This window comes from Prionailurus bengalensis, chromosome A3 (assembly GCF_016509475.1).
Source record: "Prionailurus bengalensis isolate Pbe53 chromosome A3, Fcat_Pben_1.1_paternal_pri, whole genome shotgun sequence".
Taxonomy (NCBI): Eukaryota; Metazoa; Chordata; class Mammalia; order Carnivora; family Felidae; genus Prionailurus; species Prionailurus bengalensis.
This window is the reverse complement of record NC_057354.1, coordinates 27,009,277-27,029,736: the sequence shown is the minus strand read 5'-3', so window position 1 is coordinate 27,029,736 and position 20,460 is coordinate 27,009,277. Positions and strand designations below refer to the sequence as shown.

General features: G+C 40.5%; 1 protein-coding gene across 7 annotated transcripts in view; it reads left to right on the top strand.

Moving 5' to 3' along the window:
* The first annotated feature begins 7,549 nt into the window (after positions 1-7,549).
* The window catches only part of TPX2 (TPX2 microtubule nucleation factor), a 58,062-nt gene continuing 45,151 nt past the window's right edge, over positions 7,550-20,460 (top strand). For 3 of the 7 annotated variants that reach the window (XM_043602636.1, XM_043602630.1, XM_043602631.1), the window contains exons 1-2: positions 7,567-7,644; positions 10,307-10,440. The gene's annotated coding sequence lies outside the window, so the exon portion shown is untranslated. Of the gene's footprint in view, positions 7,645-7,736; positions 7,926-10,304; positions 10,441-20,460 lie in introns of those variants that run through there. The other 4 variants (XM_043602632.1, XM_043602633.1, XM_043602634.1 and 1 more) reach the window with 4 other exon arrangements.

The window sequence follows — 20,460 nt, the reverse complement described above, 5'->3', positions numbered from 1 at the left end:
GTGAGTTTGAGCCCCGCATGGGGCTTGCTGCTCTCAGCGCAGAGTCTGCTTCAGATCTTCTGTCCCCTTCTCTCTCTGTCCCTCCCCTGGTTGTGCCCTCTCTATCTCAAAAATAAATAAAACATTAAAAAAAATTTTTTTTAAAGTACACAAAATTAGATATGTGATACAATCTCATCTCTAAATACCATGCATAGGAGAAAGGCTAGAAAATCAATGTGATAAAGACAAAATCCTTACACAGATGCGAAAGAGAAATGGAACGGAGTGGTCAGTAAATCTGAAAAGATGCTCAACCTCACTAGTTATCAAGGAAAATGAAAACTAAGACCTCAGTGGGACACCATTTCACACCCACCAGACTGGCAAAAATGAGAAAATCCAATAAAATCAAGTGTGGTTCCAAGAATATGGAACAATTTTGGGGGAAAAAATGGATTACTACCTAGTAGAATTGATGATGCCCAGCAATTCTATTCTTTGATATGTGCTCTAAAATAACCCTTGCGTATGTACTGATTCAAGTATAAGAATATTCATAGCATCTGGAATACCTGGCTGGCTCAGTTAGAGGAGCATGTGACTCGATCACAGGGTCGTGAGTTTGAGCCCCACGTTGGGTGTAGAGATAATTTTTAAAAAAAATTTAAAAGAATATTTATAGCAGTACTACGTATAATGGCAAAAATTTGGAACTACTCAAGTGTCCATTATAGCAAAATGGTTTAACAAATAGTAGTATATTTATACATAGTAATATGATACAATCAGAAAATAAGTGGATTTAGTTACATACAGCATGAAAGAATCTTAGAAACATGTTGCATGAAAAAAATTGTAAGAGAATAATGAAGTATGATTCCATTTATACATAGTTTGAAAACAGGAAAAACTAATCTACATACTACGGAGGATTTGTGGTAGCCAGCCTCATCCAAGATGGCCCCCAAAGATCCCTCCCTCCTGGTATTCACGTCCTTGTGTAGTCCCCTCCCACAATATATCAGAGCTGTTCTATGTTACTGATGGCAAATGGCTGAGGTGATGGTATGTCACTTCCAAGACTAGGTTATCTCTTTGTCTCATCACGCACTCTGGGGGTAACCAGCTGCCATGTTGTGAGCAGCCGTACAGAGAGGCCCATGTGTGGTGAGGAACTGAAACCTTCTGCCAACAGTCATGTGAAACTCCTCCTGCCCCAGCCTCCAGGTGATTATAGCCAACAGCTTGACTACAACCTCATCTGAGACCCTGAGCCAGAACCACTCTGTTAAGCTGAATTTCTGACCCTAAGAAACTGTATAAAGATAGTATTTGTAATTTTAAGCTGCACTGTAGCTATAGATAACTAATACAGGGATATATACCCATGTGGTAAAATTATTTAAAAATGTAAAGGAATAATCACAAAATTCAAGATAGCTATTGCACATTAACAGGGGTGGGCTCAGGATGAACTGGGGAATCAGATACAATTCAAAGTTTGAAAGATAATGGAAATGTTCTTATTCAATTGAATGGTACATATATATTCAGAATTTTTTGCCTCATTTTTTATACATACATATATTTGTATTTGTACCTACTCAATATCTCATACAATCAATTTTAAAAATACTGGAAGGATGGGGCATCTGGGTGGCTCAGTAAGTTAAGTGTTTGACTCTTGATTTCTGCTCAGGTCATGATCTCATGGTTTGTGAGATAGAACCCTGCTTCAAGCTGTGTGCTGGGATTCTCTCTCCCTCTCTCTCTCTGCCCCTCCCCTGCTTGCATGCTCTGTTTCTCTCTCAGAATAACTAAATTTTTTAACAAAATCTTAAAAAAACTAGACTAAAAAAAAGACTGGAAGGAAATATATTACAAGTAAGAAAGCATTACTTTTAAAATGAGAAATTAAAATAAACATACAAAAATATAAAAGTACATAAATATAAGTATGTAAGGATATAGATATGAGGATTTGCTATATTTATGAAAAGATCTCTGAAAGATACATACTCATCTTTTAACACTAATTTTTTAACTGAGGGAGAGGGATTGGTGATGGGGTGTGGTAAGAGGCATAGGGCTTTTTCACTTTTACTTCATGTATGTTTATGAACCCAGATGGATATCGCTGAAAATCTTAACTCTGGTATGTGGCCTTGGGCCGTTCATGTCACCTCTCTTGAGCCTCCGTTTTTTCCATCTGGAAATTGGATGTAATTGCACCCACCTGGCAAGGTTGTTGCAAAGATTAAGTGAAGTCATGGATGTACAGCACCTTATATATACCTTCCACTCTGTCATAAGCATTTTTTTTTTTTTGTAATTTAAAAACCTATTTAAACAGAAAAGATCTCACATACTGAAGTATCTGGCCTGCGGACCAAGCCGGTGGCCACTACAAATGAAGAGGATGGAATTTCAAGGGGTTCTCTCTCTTTCCTCTTCCCAAAAGACAAAGGCCCCACTTGAGCCTGGCTACCACTGATTTTACATGAGCTTATTGAAAAGAAACCCTTGCATCAGCGGTCATTCCCTCCCCCCCACCCCCAGCACTAGCAACCATCAATCTACCTTCTGTCTTTATGAATTTGCTTCTTCAGGAAATTTCTTATAAATGGAGTCATACCGATTTGTCATTTTGAGTCTGGCTCCTTTTACTTGTATGTTTCAAGTTCATCTGTGTTGTAGTATGTATCAGTACAATTGATTTTGTTAAAAAATACTACTCCTTTGCATGGATTTACCACCCCTTATGGATCCATTCATCTGTTGTTTTTAATCACAGATTCCTAAGATCTCTATAATCCTTCCCCAAGAGGAATTACACATCAGCCATGAAGAAAAAGACCAGGAAACACCTGTAGAGCTCCCTTTGCTTGGGTGGATGGGAACTATGGAAGACAGAGTGGTGCCCCCTTCTCAGGGATCCTTTGGATGGCTGTCACCAATGGCTCACACTTGCAACTTTCTCCAGGCAAGTGTTCTTGGGTGACTGTAGCCACTCTGCCCGGAGGTATTTGAGAGTTAGTCACCACCCATAGCCAATGACTGGCTGGTGTCTATTCTCCACGAAGTAGGAGGACTCCATCAAGCTGGAAGGCAAGTACAGATTTTTGGTTTGGTGACCACTGGTTAGATGTCGGAGGGACTGACATCTAATGGCACAGAATGAAGGAGCAGATTTGGGAGGGGCAAGGGTAGAAGTTGGTTCTTTTCTTCTCTCTCACTTTCAAAAAATAAGAGTTTGAAGAGTCTGAGTAACTTTCCACCCCACTGGCTCCTCCTCCTCCTCTCTCCTTCGCAGACTTCTCTCCCCTACCATACTTCCATTATAAAAAACAATAAATTCAAATCACGCAAATAATACATGGCCCCATTCTTTTCTAAAGCAAAGATAAAACCCACATTATCTATCCTTTCTGTCCACAATCCAGTTTAATTCCTTCCCTCTGAAGTTCCCACATTTGTCAGTTTGTTGTGAATTCTTTCATACCTTTCTGTCATATATACATCTGTGTTTAATTTTTAAAATTTTTATTTATTTTTGAGGGGGGGGCAAGCAGGGGAGGGGCGGGGGGGGGGACACAGGACCCGAAGCAGGCTCTGTGCTAACAGCAGAGAGCCCTATGTGGGGCTCAAACTCACAAACTGCAAGATTATGACCTGAGCTATAGCTAGATGCCCAACCAACTGAGCCACCCAGGCGGCTCATACATCTGTGTTTAGAAGAGGCAATGTAGGGCAACGGTTAAGGGTTTGGCCTCTGGAGTTGGACTTCTTGTGTTCAAATTCTGGCCTGTCACATTCAAATCGTGTGACCTTAGAGAAGCTGTCTACCCTCTCTGAGCCTCAATTTCCTCGATCTATAAGGCGAAAATGAGGACATTACCTACCTCATAGAGTTATTATTAGGATGAAATAAGTTAATAAGTATAAAGTACTTCAAACAGTGCCTGGTATATGGTAAGTGCCAGGTAAGTGCTAGATGTCATTATTTATACACACCCACAGAAAAAGTACAGCATTGTTTTGCATATTTTTTTAAATTCAAATTCAAGTCAGTTAACATACAGTGTAGTATTGGTTTCAGGAGTAAAACCCAGTGATTCATCACTTATATAGAATACCCAGTGCTCCTCCCAACAAGTGCCCTCCTTAATGCCCATCACCCACTTAGCCCATCCCCCCCACCTACCTCCCCTCTAACAACCCCTAGTTTGTTCTCTGTATTTGCATATTTTTAAAAAAACATAATGGTTTCAGGGGGGCCTGGCCGGCTCAGTCTGTGGAGCATGCGACCCTTGATCTTGGGTAATGAATTGAAGCTCCACGTTGGGGATAGAGTTTACTTAAAAAAATAAATGTAACAAAACCATAATGGCTTCAGAATGAATTCATATCAATCAGCAATTTGTTTTTTAACCAAAAATGTGTCTCAAAAATACTTCCCTGTCAGTCCGGATCAATCGAACTCTTTTTGAACTGATGCTTAGTAGCCCATGTTATACCCAGTTCATTAAAATGCCTTCCTACTTACGGACATTTAGGTGGTTTCCAATTTCTCACAACTACAATGCAGTAGCCTACTAATTGATTTCCCTTTTTCCATTCCTGTTCTCCTTCCCTCTGTTTTCAGCACAGTAGGCAGAATTATCCCATTAAAAGCAGAGAGCTAACCAATGCTCAAAACCCTCCCAGGCCTCCCACCTCATTCAGAGTAAAGATCAAAGTCTTCACAATAGCCCAGTTGGTCTGCCAGAATATCTCCTGACATTCTCCTCCTTGTCCAGTTGATTCAGCCACCCTGACTTCCTAGCTATTTCTAAAACACGCCTGCTATGCTCTTCCTTCAGCTATCTGGATGGCTCACTCTTCACCTTCTGCAAGTCTTTGTCCAAATGTCCCTGAACTACCCTACTTAAAAATTACAACACTCCTTCACATGGAGGCCAAAACAGTGATGGCGAAATTGTGGGTAGACTGGACCAGATGTGTCTGCCCTTTCAGCTCTAAAATGCTGCTTTGGTGATTTCAGACCTCACGGTCTGCCATTCATGAAGAATGGGAACTTGAGACTCCGTCTAGAATGTCATCAATGCAGAAGGAATGACAGGAGATGAATCCCTTGGGTCAGGCTCACCCCTTGGAACGACTTGGGAAGTTCTCACACACATCCTGGCCCGAGGCACTGCCCATTCACTCACTCACCTACTGAGCACCTTCTGTCTAGTACGCCCTGGACCCAGCACAGGTCTGCTGCCCTGCTCTCCTAATGTAAAGCGAGCTCCCTTTACCTCCACCCCAGCCTGGGCCTGGCTACTCCATGGCCCTGCAGGTCCCTAGTAGCTGGGTGATTGATGTGTCTGCTGAAAGTGGGCGGCCACAGTGTAGGCAGACCCTGTCCTTCCTTTGTCTCTGTCCAGCCCCTGCCTTCCTCCTGTCATTGTTATCTGCCCCTTGGGGCCTGGAGAGCAAATGATTTTGCATTTACCACCTCCTAATATACTACATCATTTATTTACCTTGTTTAGAGTCTGTCTTCTCTAGTGGAATGTCAGGTTCCCAAGGACAGAGATTTTGTCTGTCTTTTCACTTGTCTATCCTCACATTTAGTACAGTGACTGACACATGGTAGGTGCTCAATTCATGCTGTAGTAACCGTGCCTCTGTACCTCTATGTGAAAGTAGATGAATATCTCTTGGAACTAAACCTAGAAATAGAAGTCCTAGGTCACAGGGCATACATGTTTGATATGGGTGAAAAATGGTACCTTCTTGCTTAAATTAAATTTAAATTTATTTTAAATTTCAGTATTACTAGTTGAGGCCAACCACCTTTGCATGTCTTGTCTTTTCTTTTCTTTTTTAATTTGAAGGTCCAACTGGCTTTATTAAGGGGTTCATGAATCTGGCAGCATCCCATCTACCAAACAGAGGGAGTGTCCCTTTGCATTATCTTTTTTTTTAAAAAAAATTTTTTTTTCAACGTTTATTTACTTTTGGGACAGAGAGAGACAGAGCATGAACGGGGGAGGGGCAGACAGAGAGGGAGACACAGAATTGGAAACAGGCTTCAGGCTCCGAGCCATCAGCCCAGAGCCTGACGCAGGGCTCGAACTCACGGACCGCGAGATCGTGACCTGGCTGAAGTCGGACGCTTAACCGACTGCGCCACCCAGGCACCCCCTTTGCATTATCTTTAATGGCCAATTTTGTTTCTTCTTCTAAGAACTACCCATCTTCCTCATTTTTTTTTTTTCCTGTTGAGTTTTGGTCCTTTTCTCACTGATTCATAGGAGATTTTTTTATTTATATATTGGGTTCTAATTCTTTGTACTATGTGTTGGAAATATTTCACTGAGTCTTTCTTGTTTGTTTTCCTTTTGTCAAACAGAATTAAAATTTTTTTTAATGTTTATTTATTATTGAGAGACAGAGGGAGATAAAGCACGAGCAGGGGAGGAACAGAGAGAGAGGGAGACACAGAATCCAAAGCAGGCTCCAGGCTCTGAGCTGTCAGCACAGAGCCGGACGCGGGGCTCAAACTCACAAACTGTGAGATCATGACCTGAGCCGAAGTCAGATGCTTAACAGACTGGGCCACCTGGTGCCCCTATTCAATATGAATTTTAGAATCAGCTTGGCAAGTTCCATGACAAAACGTTTTATATTGGAAATTTCATCGGAATTGCCTTGAACCCTTCATATGGAAAATTAAAGCTTTACAATATTGGACCTCCCCACCCACTAACAAAGTATAAAATTTTTTACTTATTTTTATAGTTATTCAACCAAGCTTTACAGGTTTTAATTTTCAGATAAAGGTCTTAGGTATCTTTTCTTAAATGCTGTAGTTTTTATTACAGCGATCTTCCCCCCTTTTCGCTGCTATTATTTTCTAACTGATTATTGATGATCTTTAGGACCAGATGTCCTTAATTCAAATTCCACCTTCTCCATTTATTGATTTTAGACACATTCACTCAACTTCCCTGAGCCTTTTTCTCTTTTATAATACCAGGATGACAAAGCAAGGGACGTAAATGGAATTAAAAGGGAAGGACCAAGCAATCATAAACGGCGAGTTTAAGCCAGTAATGTCAGGGCCTGGACTTAATGAAGACTTTGAGAGACTCCTCTCCTTGGCAGAGAAGCTGAGGGCGAGTCTATGTTGTACACAGGGGACTCTATGTTAGAACGAAGAGAATTTCTATGAACATGCAAGGCACCATACACCACTATAGGGAGAATAATAAATATTTTTCTTCGGTTAAAGTTTTGGGGAGGTCCAGGTGCGCGCCGTTCTGTTACCTGAAGCGACTCCTCATCTCCTCAGTTGGTACCACCTCTCCCGAATAATTTGTAGTCGAGCATTCTGGGCTTTGTAGTAATTTCCTTCTTAGAGTTGTTCAACAGGGCTCGCGCAGTTGCTTGAGACTACATTTCCCAGGAGGCTCCCGGGCCGGTTGTTTGCTTGTCCCTCATCATGACTTCCGGCGTCCCGGCGCACTGCTGGGCCAATCGGGAGGCTAAGACTGCCCATTCCTGGCACTCTGATTGGTGCATTCGACTAGAGAGCCTGGGTTCAAATTTTCAACGGTACTGAATGAGGCCCGCGGCTGGTGTTCCGGACGCTCGGTTGTCAGAGCTGAGGTGAGGGGAGCCTTGGGGAGAAACGGGGAGCAGCTGGGGGTGCGGGGCTGCCTTCTCTGCTGCTGTCTGCTGCTCTGCCTGGTTCTCGAACGGCTGGAGGTCGCTCGCCTCTAAGCCCGTAGTGCGGCCCGAGCATCTTGGCCCGGGCTTCACAGGCGGCGGCGGTGGTGTGTGTGGGCTCCGTCTTGGCCGGGCCGACAGGGAGCTAGACTTCGGACCACCGCTTTCTTGGTGACAGGATTAAGTGTGGCCGGACCGAGGCTGGCGGGCTGCGTCTCGAGGTAGAGACGGAGGCCGGCTGTGGGAAATAGGGGGAAGGAGGGTTGGTGGGAGGTTGTAGGCTAATAACGGTAACGACCATTGTTACCACGAAGGGATGAAATAAGCATTCGCTGGAGTGAGCACTCTGCGTGCGTTTTCTCGTTCAATTTTCGCACCAAGCCGATGAAGCAGGCGCTCTTCGTAACCCCCACTTTATAGAGGAGGAAACAGGCCCAGATTTCAAGAAATGGGTGCAACAGTAGCCCCGCCCTCAAGGAGTGTGGCTTCGGTGGAGGAAAACTGATGTCGGCACAGGCAACTGCATTTAAAAACTATTGTGTAAGAAAGAAAGGTAATAGATACGGTGTGAGAATTGCGGGACAGTTTAATTGCAGTTGGAGTTGTCTTTCTGTTTGGGGTTTAAAATTCATCCTGTTTTACCTGTATCTGCTTAGCCCTCCCCCTTTGTAACGAATAACTAGGTATTCTTTCCTTTCTAATTTTCTATCCTAGAACGTTTCTAGGTTGGAGAGGAAAGGAAAAGTGTGAGCCAGACTATAAAAAGCACCCCCCCTTTTTTTGATGTATGGTTTCTTTGTCTCACAGTTATCTAGTAGTTAAGTACCCAGGACTTTCCCCAATCAGTCTTGCTTAGGACCAGACAGCGTCCATCTCTCTCCTGATCTTGCTCTGAGGTCATTGCTTTATGTACTCCCAGGTTCATTCCGTTTTACCTTGTCTTGACATCCTATGACCTTTCTTTGTATTTGTCCCACTCATCGGATGTCAGAATTTGAATTATTTACTACTATGATAAGGATATTCTTCTGTTGTGTCGTCAGCGTATCATATCATAACCCCTGTCCAGCCACCCCTAGATCAGCCTTGGTTGTTTTGGAGTAACACTGTTGGTGTGGTGTGTTAGCTCAGCATTAAGTTGCCACTCTCGGGATAAAAGTTACTGTTGCTCCCAGCTCACTTAGCTAATTAATTGACTTTTTGAGGGTGTACTGTGTGCTCAGATTGGTATTAGATACTATGGGTATTCAGATGTATGATGTTCTCGTGGGCTTTCTGGTATGTTTGAGGACAAAGGACTGATTCAGATTGACAAGTGACAATCTGAACAAGACACGACCGAATTGGAGTCCTCTAGTGTCATGTATTGTAGGGGCCCTGGCAATGTAGAGGTGAGGGAGATCAGTGAGGCTTAAGACAAGCAAGGCGTGTCTTTGTGAAGCAGAGGGGACACATACTGGCTCTTGGTAAGCAGAGTGTGGTTAGACAAGAACTAGAACAGTCTTGGTGCACAGAAGTTGCCCACTTAATATCTGCTGTATTGGATAGGCAAGAGGGCATTATCTAAATTGACTACACAACTACAGATATGAAAAACTGGATGACTTCAGCTAGGTTGGTCAATTTGTTTAAATTTTAAAATTATTTAAATGATGCTTAAGTCTGTGTGTTCCAAGGTTAATAAAGTTGACTTATCCTGCATTTGCAATTAAGCTTCTCCGGGAGACAGGATTAGGTGAGAAAGTCCTTCATTTTTTGTTTAGGTGCCAGGAGATGATGAGTTCTTCTATGTCCCCTATATATTTTTTTTTCCGTTCAGCCTCTCCTGGGTCTTTTCCCTAATCCTTTTTGAATTGCTGGTGAAGGAAGGAAGAGGAGAGACCTAAATGCCCTTTGGCAAACTGAATTGTCTTTGCAATGAGTAAAGTTAGGAAACAGAATTAATTGACTACAGGGAGACTGAACAGCCCATTCAGTTCTGTAAATAGATCTGTATTTGAGACAGACATAGAGCTCAGAGGTTTTAAGGTACTTGGTGCAAAAAGTATAAATAACTGGGAGGGGTTCTGGGTTTGTTTGCACAGAGAAACTTGATTGGGGAGCAATTAAAGATTAGTGAGAAAGGAGCTTACTTTGGAAATATATAAAAAATACTATATCTACTCATTTAAATAGAAAAAGGTAGTAAAAGTTTTTTTTATAAGTGTGCCTACTTATAAGTGCCTACTTCATAAGTGTGCTTACTTATTATAAGTGTGCCTACTATTTGTCCTGAGGTTTGAATAGAAATGCACTCTATTACTCCTTGGTGTCAGTGTTCCTAAACTGCAAGATTTGGAAAGGTAGTTTTAAAGTGGGAATATATAATGTCAAAGACACCAGAAGACGGCAAATGTATACTAAAATTTAAGCTGAAATGACAAATTAAGAAGTTTGGCATTTGGGGTAGATTTATGCTGTTTAGAACTTAGCTCTCAGAAGCACTCTTTGGTTTGGAGAGTGGCTGGCTATCTCTGGTGTTATGCAGCCCCTTCCTATTCTCTGTTAACCATCTTTCTACAGAGGTCATGAACCTGTTATATCACCTTTCTGTTTCTTCCAGGTTCTTGATAACAAGTACTTGCTAGACTTCAGGACTTCAGAAGAGAGGTGAAAGAGTACGTTGCAACTCTGAGTCAAGTCTATAGGCAGGTGGACTGACTGATGGATTAAACCACAAGTAAAGCTGAGTCTACAGTGAGTTACATTAAAAAGGAATAAGGGGAACATTAATATATTAGCATCAAAAGTGTTTAACTTTAGGGGCGCCTGGGTGGCTCAGTCAGCTAAGCATTCAACTTCGGCTCAGGTCATGATCTCACAGCTCGTGGGTTCAAGCCCCACATTGGGCTCTGAGCTGACAGCTCAGAGCCTGGAGCCTGCTTCGGATTCTATGTCTCCATCTCTCTCTGCCCCTCCCCCCTTACGTTCTCCTTCTCTCTCTCTTTCTCTCTCTCTCAGAAAATAAATAAGTATTAAAAAAAATTGTTTTAAAGTGTTTAACTTTAGGGGTGCCTGGTTGGCTCAGTCGGTTAAGCGTCCAATTTTGGCTTAAGTCATGATCTCATGGTTTGTGGGTTCCAGCCCTGTTTGGGCTCTGTGTTGACAGTTCAGAGCCTGGAACCTGCTTTGGTTCTGTCTCCCTCTCTCTGCTCCTCCCCTGCTTGGTCTCGGTCTCTCTCTCTCTCTCTCTCTCAAAAATGAGTAAATGTTAAAAAATATTTTAAAGGTGTTTAATGTATCTTAAAAAGTAACATATTTGGGGAAAAATTATTTTTTCTAAGTTTATTTACTTAGAGCGAGTGCAAGTTGGGGAGGGGTAGAGAGAGAGAGGGAGAGAGAGACTCCCAAGCAAGCTCCACACTGTTGGCACAGAGCCCGACCCAGGGCTCGAGCCCACAAACCATGAGATCACGACCTGAGCTGAAATCAAGAGTCGAATGCTTAACTGATTGAGCTACCCAGGCACCCCAGAAAATTTATTTAATATGGAAAAGCAAAAGAAAGAAATATGATTCACTATTCTACCTCTTAGATAAACTATTGCTAACATTTGATAGATTTCTTTCCAATTTTTTTTCTGTGCCTGTATTTGGTTTTAAAAAGTCATACACTAAAAACTCTCATTATTTTTTTTTTCAACCTGATTAGGTTATGAACATTTTTTCATGTCAATAAAATTTGCTACAACATAATTTTAATGGCTACATGGTAGTCCATTAGATGGTTCTACCATAGTATTTTATGCAGTGAAATCCTTGGTGGAAAGAATGCATATTTTCAAGACTTTGGTACATAATGCCAATTGCCTCATGGGAGAATTGTGCTGATAAACATACCCACTTAGTAGTGTATATTCACACAGGCACAAATTTATATTTTTAAACTATGTAATACATTCACGTGGCACAAAAATAAAAATAATATAAAAATATTTATAGTTAAAAATCTTCTGTCACTGTCTGTCTCACTTCCTGGCATCTAATAGGTAATCAGTTTTTGAGGTTCTTAGGTACATGTGTATCTACATCCCAAGAAAGATACCCTTTGAAGGATGTAAATCTTTACAAGACTGAGTGATTGAGGTTTGACTAGGATTGTAACCTCCTGTAGCCCCACTGTCAACCCTTACAAAACTCTTTCAGCTTCTTGTGTTGGAAGAGCAGAATACTTGGATATTCTACAAAGATTTCCTTTTAAATTTTTTTTTTTTTCAACGTTTATTTATTTTTGGGACAGAGAGAGACAGAGCATGAACGGGCGAGGGGTAGAGAGAGAGGGAGACACAGAATCGGAAACAGGCTCCAGGCTCTGAGCCATCAGCCCAGAGCCCGACGCGGGGCTCGAACTCACGGACCGCGAGGTCGTGACCTGGCTGAAGTTGGACGCTTAACCGACTGCGCCACCCAGGCGCCCCAAGATTTCCTTTTAGTATTCTACAGAGATCTGTGTTATTATTTGGTAATAATAGTGCCATTATTTGGTAAATGGCATCATTGATTTTTATCAAGGTCCTATTAGTTGTATAAGAGTAGATTAGGGTTTATAAAGTTCTGTGGATAAATTAAATCAGAACTGAGTTTGTAATCCATAACTCACAAGTTTGGGAGAGAGTTGATAAAAAAAACTACATTTGCTTGAGGTTTCTGGACAGTGATGAATTACAACAAGTGTCCATGTGTCCTGTGCTGACTTCTGAGTGCTTAGACAGTGAGGGATTGTCATTGGATTTTAAATTGACCCAATTTTGGAAGCTTCATGGATCTGTTTCGGTAAACAGATCCAATTTCAACGTAGAAGTTAGCAAACATAAATGTGGAAACACAAAGTCCATTTACTTCCTTCAGACTTAGTTTGTGACTTTGATTAACAGTTAAAATGACATGCTGGATTATGTTGCCATTTACTGACTCCTGCTAATCCCTTATGTACAAAAAAAAAATGTAGGTAAGATGAAAATAACTCTATTTAACTTGTGGTTCGGTAACAGGATCTCTTTTCCCTTGTGAAAGTAGGAGAGGGTGTCCCTGGGGGAATGGCACCATTTGGGATGGGACCATTTACTAACTACACTTCTAATGAAGTCTTGACTTACTTTGTTTACTATGTTACCAGTTGTTTAAGTCATGATTTTTCTTCCAATAGGAATAGGTTAAGATGCAGCTCCCAAACTGGATAGTGAAGTGCTTGAGAGCATCTGTCACACCAAAGTCTTTGTTTTGTTTAGGAGCTGCCAGTCCACTGTTCCAGCTTTCCTTAGAACTTACCCTTTTGCAGTTTTCCCCCACCTCCCCTGAACCTGTGCTTTTTGATTTATAGAGCTTGTCAAGGCTAGTTATTTTTGGTTTGAGAGTGAAGAGGGACAGGACATGATCGAGGTTAATTTCAGGCGGATGTGGAAACAAATTACATTGCTTCTTTTGCAATCTTCCTCAGTTGTGTGCTTTTTCCCTCATTTGTTTCCCTTTTCCATTTATCTCTTCCCTTAGAAAAAGTCAGTATTCATCCTTGTAGAACTCTGTAGGTCTGTCTGTGTCTCGTTATCTTGTTGTTGCTGTTGTTCTTTGTGCATTTCTTTCTTTCTTTCTTTCTTTTTTAAAATTTTGATTTGAGTATAGTTGACACACAATGCTACATGAGTTTCAGGTGTACAACATAGTGATTCAACATCTCTGTAGGTTATGCTATGCTCATCACTGTTTGTATCTTTTATGCATCACTTCCACCAGGTACCCTTCTCTGACCCTCCTGTTCCCCTTCTCCGCACTTCCATAGTGCCTTTGGTTTTCTTCTATTATATCACGGATCACCGTGTATCACAATTGTCTGTATTTTCCACTCAAATGTGAGTTTTTTAAGGGAAGAGATTCTATATATGCTTTTAGTCTTTGTTTTTTGGAAAGAAAAATGAGCTATGTGATATGATGATGGCACTTAATAGGCAGTTCTAAAAGGAAGCTAAGTGGTTCATAATATGGGAGAGGCTTTTTCCTCAGTTCTGTTGTAGGATTATTGGTCTGAAAGAGCTATTCACTCAGATGGTTTCTAGTTTTGCAGGAATCTAGAGCTGTGGTGGATTCAGATAATTTTGAAATGTGAAGCTGATTCTCTTCCTTGGCAGTCTGATTTGTTTGGGAGAATGTGGTTGACGCATGTGCCTTTTTTCTTTCTTTCTTTTTTTTTTTCTTCAGTGAGACCTGTTGACAGAAATTCAATCTTGATAAAGGGGTGCAGGAAGGCATCCAGTTCCCATCATGCCTAGGTCTCTTTCATTTAAACAGTTGGCCCAGACTCTGGCCTGTTCCATTTCCCACTAGGCCTTGTGCTTTTTAATTTCTGAAGGTTTTACATCTTAATTTTATTATTTATGGGAGAAGCAGTGTGGTAAAACCGGCATAGCCGAGTAGTTACTTTTGGTTTTGTTCATGTACTTGTGCTATCACCTTTTGTTGAAGAGAGTCAGACTTCTCAATGGATTTGTATTTTGCTTACTTTTTCCCCTTTTTGGGGGAGTTGGGGAGGTGGGAATGGTCTCCTGAGTTGGCCATACTGGACCAAAAATAGCTTTTAAAAGAAGCCTCTTTTTTTTTTTTTTTTTTTTTTTTTAATTTATTTATTTTGACACAGAGAGAGAGAGTGCACAAGCAGGGGAGGGGCAGAGAGGAAGAGAGGAAATCCCAAGCAGGCTTCACCTATTGTGGGGCTCATGCTCATGATCTGCAAGATCATGACCTGAACTGAGATCAAGAGTTGGATGCTTAACTGATTGAGCCACCCAAGCATCCCAAAAAGCTTTTTAAAAAAATGGTCATGTTAGAAAAATAATATTTCAGTTTTAAAATTTCACCTAAATAAAGATTAAGTATATTTAGGTTTGAGCCCCTTGCCTTTTGACCCCCATCAATCAAATGCACTCCTAGACCTCACAAGACATTTCTTCTTCTGATGCTTAAATACTGTACTCATGGTCTCTTTTACTCTATAATATACACTGAGAGGTTCAGACTAACTTCCGTCTTATAAATAGCAAAAACTTTATATGCAAGAGTACAAACTAATAAAAGAGAAATTAAGAGGTGGTGATTTACTTTATGGGATGATTTAGCTCAGAGTTTTCCTGGTGTATGTATGTATTTACTTATTTATAATTTTTTTAATGTTTATTTTTGAGAGCGTGAGCAAGCACACAAGCAGGGGAGGGGCAGAGAGTGAGGGAGATATAGGATCCGAAGCAGGCTCCAGGCTCTGACCTGTCAGCCCAGAGCCCGACGCCAGCCTTGAACCCATGAACCATGAGATCATGACCTGAGCCAAAGTCGGACAATTAACCAACTGAGCCACCCAGACCCCCTATCCAGTGTATTTAGAATAGGGTTTTTAATTTAGCAGTGTTCTTTTATCAACAGCTTCTCAGGATGCTTAGTTTTGTGTAAAGCAGAGTTAATTTTTGCATTTGACTGACAGTATGATTTGGTTATCTACCTCATCTTTGAAGGAATATTTATAGGAAACACCTGTACATTATAGCCACCTGAGATTTTGGAATCCCACAGACCTGGTCTTAAAACTTAACACTGCTACATACTAGTTGGTGATCGTGGAGTGGCTTAATTACTCTGGGCCTGTTTCCTTATTTGTAAAAAGGTGATGATGATATCTACCTTGTATATTTTTAATGCACTTTAAATGTGATGGTTTCTTAATTTTAAAAATGTATTTATTTTTAAATTTTTATTTATTTAAGTAATCTGCACACCCCCTGTAGGGCTCAAACTCATGACCCTGAGATCAAAAGTCCTGTGTTCCTCCCACTGAGCCAGCCAGGTGCCCCAAATGAGATGATTTATGTAAAGTGCCTAATAAAGTGGTTGGCCTATAGTAAATAGTATTTGGAAGTTATTATCTATAAATGGTTTTATCTTTTGTGCCTTGACATTTCACATTGATCTACATAAATCTCTATTTTTTAAAATAAATATGAGAGGAAATAAATAAATAAATAAATAAATAAATAAAAATATATACTCACACGCACACAAAGAGGCACCTGTCTGGCTCAGTCGGTAGAGCACACAACTCTTGATCTTGGGATCATGCCCTACATTGGGCATAGAGATTACTGAAAAAAAAAAATTAAGTTAATAAGAGAGGTTAGTGGATAAGGACACATCCTTTAGGGCCTACTTGAATGCAGATGCTGGCTCTTCTATTTCTTAACTGTGTGATCATGAGTAAGTAGTAAATCTCTCCTTGCCTCAGTTTCCTTGTCTATAAAATGAAGACAATAATAGTACCTACTTCATAGGATTTTTGTGAGGATTTAGTGAGTTAATTAATACATGTAAAACATCGCCAGGAGTGTCTGGCATGTCATAAGTACTCAGTAATTAATAGCTATTATTATTATTTTTTTTTATAATTTTTTTTTTTAACGTTTTGTTTATTTTTGAGACAGGGAGAGACAGAGCATGAACAGGGGAGGGTCAGAGAGAGGGAGACACAGAATCTGAAACAGGCTCCAGGCTCTGCACTGTCAGCACAGAGCCCAACGCGGGGCTCGAACTCACGGACCGCGAGATCATGACCTGAGCCGAAGTCGGCCGCTTAACCGACTGAGCCACCCAGGCGCCCCAATAGCTATTATTATTTTTAAGTTTATTTTGACAGAGAGAGAGAGAGAGAGAAAGAGCATGAGCAGTAGAGGGAGAGAAAAGAGAGAGACAGAATCAATCTTACTTAAGTAGGCTCCATGCTCGGTCCAGGACCCAGACACAGGACTTGATCCCACAACTGTGATCATGACCTGATCTGAAATCAAGAGTCGGATAGATGCTCAACTGACTGAGTTACTCAGGTGCCCCATTAGCTATTATTTTTAACTTTTTTTTTCAAGTTTGTATACTTAAAAAACAAAATTTTTTTTTAATGTTTATTTTTGAGAGAGAGAGACAGCGTGAGCGGGGAGGGGCAGAGAGAGAGGGAGACAGAATCTGAAACAAGCTCCAGGCTCTGAGGCGTAAGCGCAGTGCCACCTGATGCTGGGCTTGAACTCGTGAACCTCAAGATCATGAGTCAAAGTTGGAAGCTTAACTGACTGGGCCACCCAAGTGCCCCACAAGTTTGTGTACTTTTTATTAAGTCAATACTCAGGAGCATTTTGTTTTTATAAAGAAACATTAAAAAAAGAAATAACGTGTAACATTTGGATAAGTGAAGTTAGTAGCCAATTTCAGACCCTGTAAATGGGAAACTTTATTTCCAAAAATCAATAGATTTAACAATTATTGCTGGATTACCAAGTGTACTTAATAAAAATCCCAGAAAGTGCAGTGACTTATGGACTGTAAATGCCACTTTAGGGGGAAATAAGTACTGCTTAACCAGTTCTTTAAACTGAAAAGATATTCATTTATATAATAAGATGTATTCAAAGAGTTCGTACAGTGAAAAGTCTTCCCCTGACTCAGAACTCCTAGCTTTCTTCCCAGACCCAAATACTGTTAACGCTTCTGTGTCTCCTTCCACAATAATCTATGTATGTACAAAAGTATACATGAGTATATATTACCCCTTTCCTTCTTTTTAACATGAATGAGAGTATGCACTTCTACATTTTACTTTTCTCACCTAATAGCCCTTGGAGCTCATTGTGTACATATTACCACATATGCAAAGTTATCTAATATTAAATTCTCTAATATTTTATTATACGATTGTACCCTAATTTATTCAAACAGTCTTCTATTGGTGGAATTTTTGTTTTTATTTTTTTGGCCTTTATGAACAATGCTATCGTGCACTTTCTTATACTTACGTATGCATAAGTACATATCTGTAAGATAAAGTTTTACAGTTGGCAAGACCTATCAAAAACATGCACTTGCTCTCCAAAGAGGGTAACCATGTAGCTCCATAATTTAAAAAAGAAAAAAGAATGTGAGGGGTTATATTTGAATACTTTCCAGGTGGTTTATTCAGTGGCATGCTTTGGTGGAATCATGGTTTTTAGGAAGCTAAGTGGGGTTGTTGCATATTACATTCCTGCCTCTTCCCTCCCCCAGCTTTAGTTGTCTTCATTGCATTCCTGCCTGGGAAGTGTTCCCAGTGACCTGGGTTAGGCATTAAGATCATGGGAATCCAAGATTTTCCCATGTCTTCCAGCATGTTTGTTCACAAGAACAGGAACACTTCCTTGCAACAGGGGAATTTTAACCACTGTCAGTCACTGGGGAATCTTTCAGTGAGGGTCCTTTGAATATAGATATGGTCAAGGGGAGGAGAGGCAGTGATATCTTATAGTAGTGCATTGTATAGTACTTGAAGTGCCTTCTCATGTTTATGGGAAGTAAGTAGGCAGAAAGATACAGTGCCTCTCCTGTTGTTCTACACATGTAGTAAATGCCAGAGACAGGTCTAGAATTCTGGACTTCTTTGTTGGGATTGTTTTGGGCTATAAGTGACAGAAAATGTGACTATAATGGCTTATTCAAAAAGAGTATTGTCTGGAGGTAGATGGTTGCTGATATTTGATCAATGGTCAGTAGCTCAGCAATATCAGGGCCAGTGTTACTTCTTTGGCCATCCACTTGTATACGCGATAGCTGCTCTATCTCTAGCTATTACATTTGCCTTTAAGGCAAGAAGGGTTGAAGGGAAAGGGCAAGAACAAGGGCTGTGGCTATATCAGGAAAGTAAGTTTTCCTGTAAATCCCTCAGCAGATTCCTACTTCATTCTCATTGGCCAGAAGTGTTCTGGCTACACTAAGCTTAAAAGGTGACTTTTGTTATGGTGTGCTTCCTACTATTTTGATGATGTTCAATGAAACATATTTAATCAGTTTGACTTAAGTGATATTAATTTCTAATTCTCTTTTTTTTTTTAATTTTTTTTTTAACGTTTATTTATTTTTGAGACAGAGAGAGACAGAGCATGAACGGTGGAGGGTCAGAGAGAGGGAGACACAGAATCTGAAACAGGCTCCAGGCTCTGAGCTGTCAGCACAGAGCCCGACGCGGGGCTTGAACTCGCAGACCACGAGATCATGACCTGAGCCGAAGTCGGCCGCTTAACCGACTGAGCCACCCAGGCGCCCCAATTTCTAATTCTCTTTATATTTAGAGTTTATAAATATTGTATACTATCTTATTTTTTGAGTGCGCCAGAACCTTAGCTCCTATCTAGATTTTAAATTCCTTTGTGTCTGAGACTAGATCTTCTACTTTTTGTGTAAGACATAGTCTCAATTGAGTATTAATGAGAAAGGAGCTCCGATATCATTAAGCCCATATTTAAGGCCCCTAGTGAGTGTATAAGAGTGGACTGCTAACAAATAACTTAGTGAGTTAAATTGATTAATGAAGGTAGACATAGAGAGTGAAAACTTTAAAATGAGAATAATAAAGACTCCTCTATTCAGGGCAAAAGACTATGGAGAATGGATTTACTTGGATATGCAGTACTCTTTTCTATGCAAATAGAGGCCATAACTATGTTAATATGCCTCTTTAATTCATAGGGTGAGAGGGCAGAACAATGTGGAAAGAACATCGTGTTGATGTTAGGAGCCTCAGTTTTGGATCTAGTTCTGCCTTTACATAATTGTATGATACTGGGCACATCATTCTCTCTTCAGCTTCCTCTTCTAGAATGGGAATAATAATTGCTGCTTTACGGGATTGTTGGAGAGTATTTGAAATACTATGTATTTACTACTTCATGGCACCTGGCACATATAAGTACTTTTGGTAACTGTTTTTACCATGATCATAGTATTATTGTTGTGTTGATCTTGGAAGAGCCTTTTTTGCTGTAATTAATCCTTATCTATAAACTGCAAAAGTTAGTTATTAAGATTCCTTCTGATTCCAAAATAATCATGTTTCTACACTAAGTACCTCAACTGGGGCATTGTTATAAAGGTATCTGTGGAGTTCTGGCTGCATTGAGTTCATAGGAGAGACCATGGAAAGATGAAGTTCTCTGGTGTATGGATTGATGTCACTATGTAAACCAAATAATTATTAGAATAAATGTTTCTCAGGCACTCAAGTACCTTCTGAATTACCCCAATCCACTGAGAGAAGCTAACGAAATACTGGCCAAACCACTGAGCAATGAAGTTGGGTGTAACTACTCTTATGATTTATCTCTGAGCATAGGTATATTTGTATACTATAAAGACAATGAGTGCTGAGGATTATTAGTGCCCAGAATTGGTGACATTGTGGGGAACTGGCATACCTCTGGTGATATAAGTTCCTTTTTAGGAACGGTTTTACAGTTTGTATCAAGAGTCAGCAAGTCCACTTCTAAGAATTTCTCTTAAGGGTAGGGGCTCCTGGGTGGCTCAGTTGGTTGAGCGTCCGACTTCAGCTCAGGTCATGATCTCATGGTTCATGGGCTCGAGCTCCGCATTGGGCTCTGTGCTGACAGCTTGAAGCCTGGAGCCTGCTTGGGATTCTGTGTCTCCCTCTCCCTCTGCCCCTCCCCCAGTCATGTTCTGTCTCTCTCAAAAATGAATAAACATTAAAAAAAAAAAGGAATTTATCTTAAGGGCATACTTAAGGATGTGTACAGAAATTGAACTACAAGGATATTCTTCTAGTAGTATCTTTAAAGTGAAAATATTGGAAAATGCCTAAAAATAGGGGATACGTAAATTATAGTATAGCTGTCAGTTGATGAAATATCTATATATATATTGACATGGAAAATGC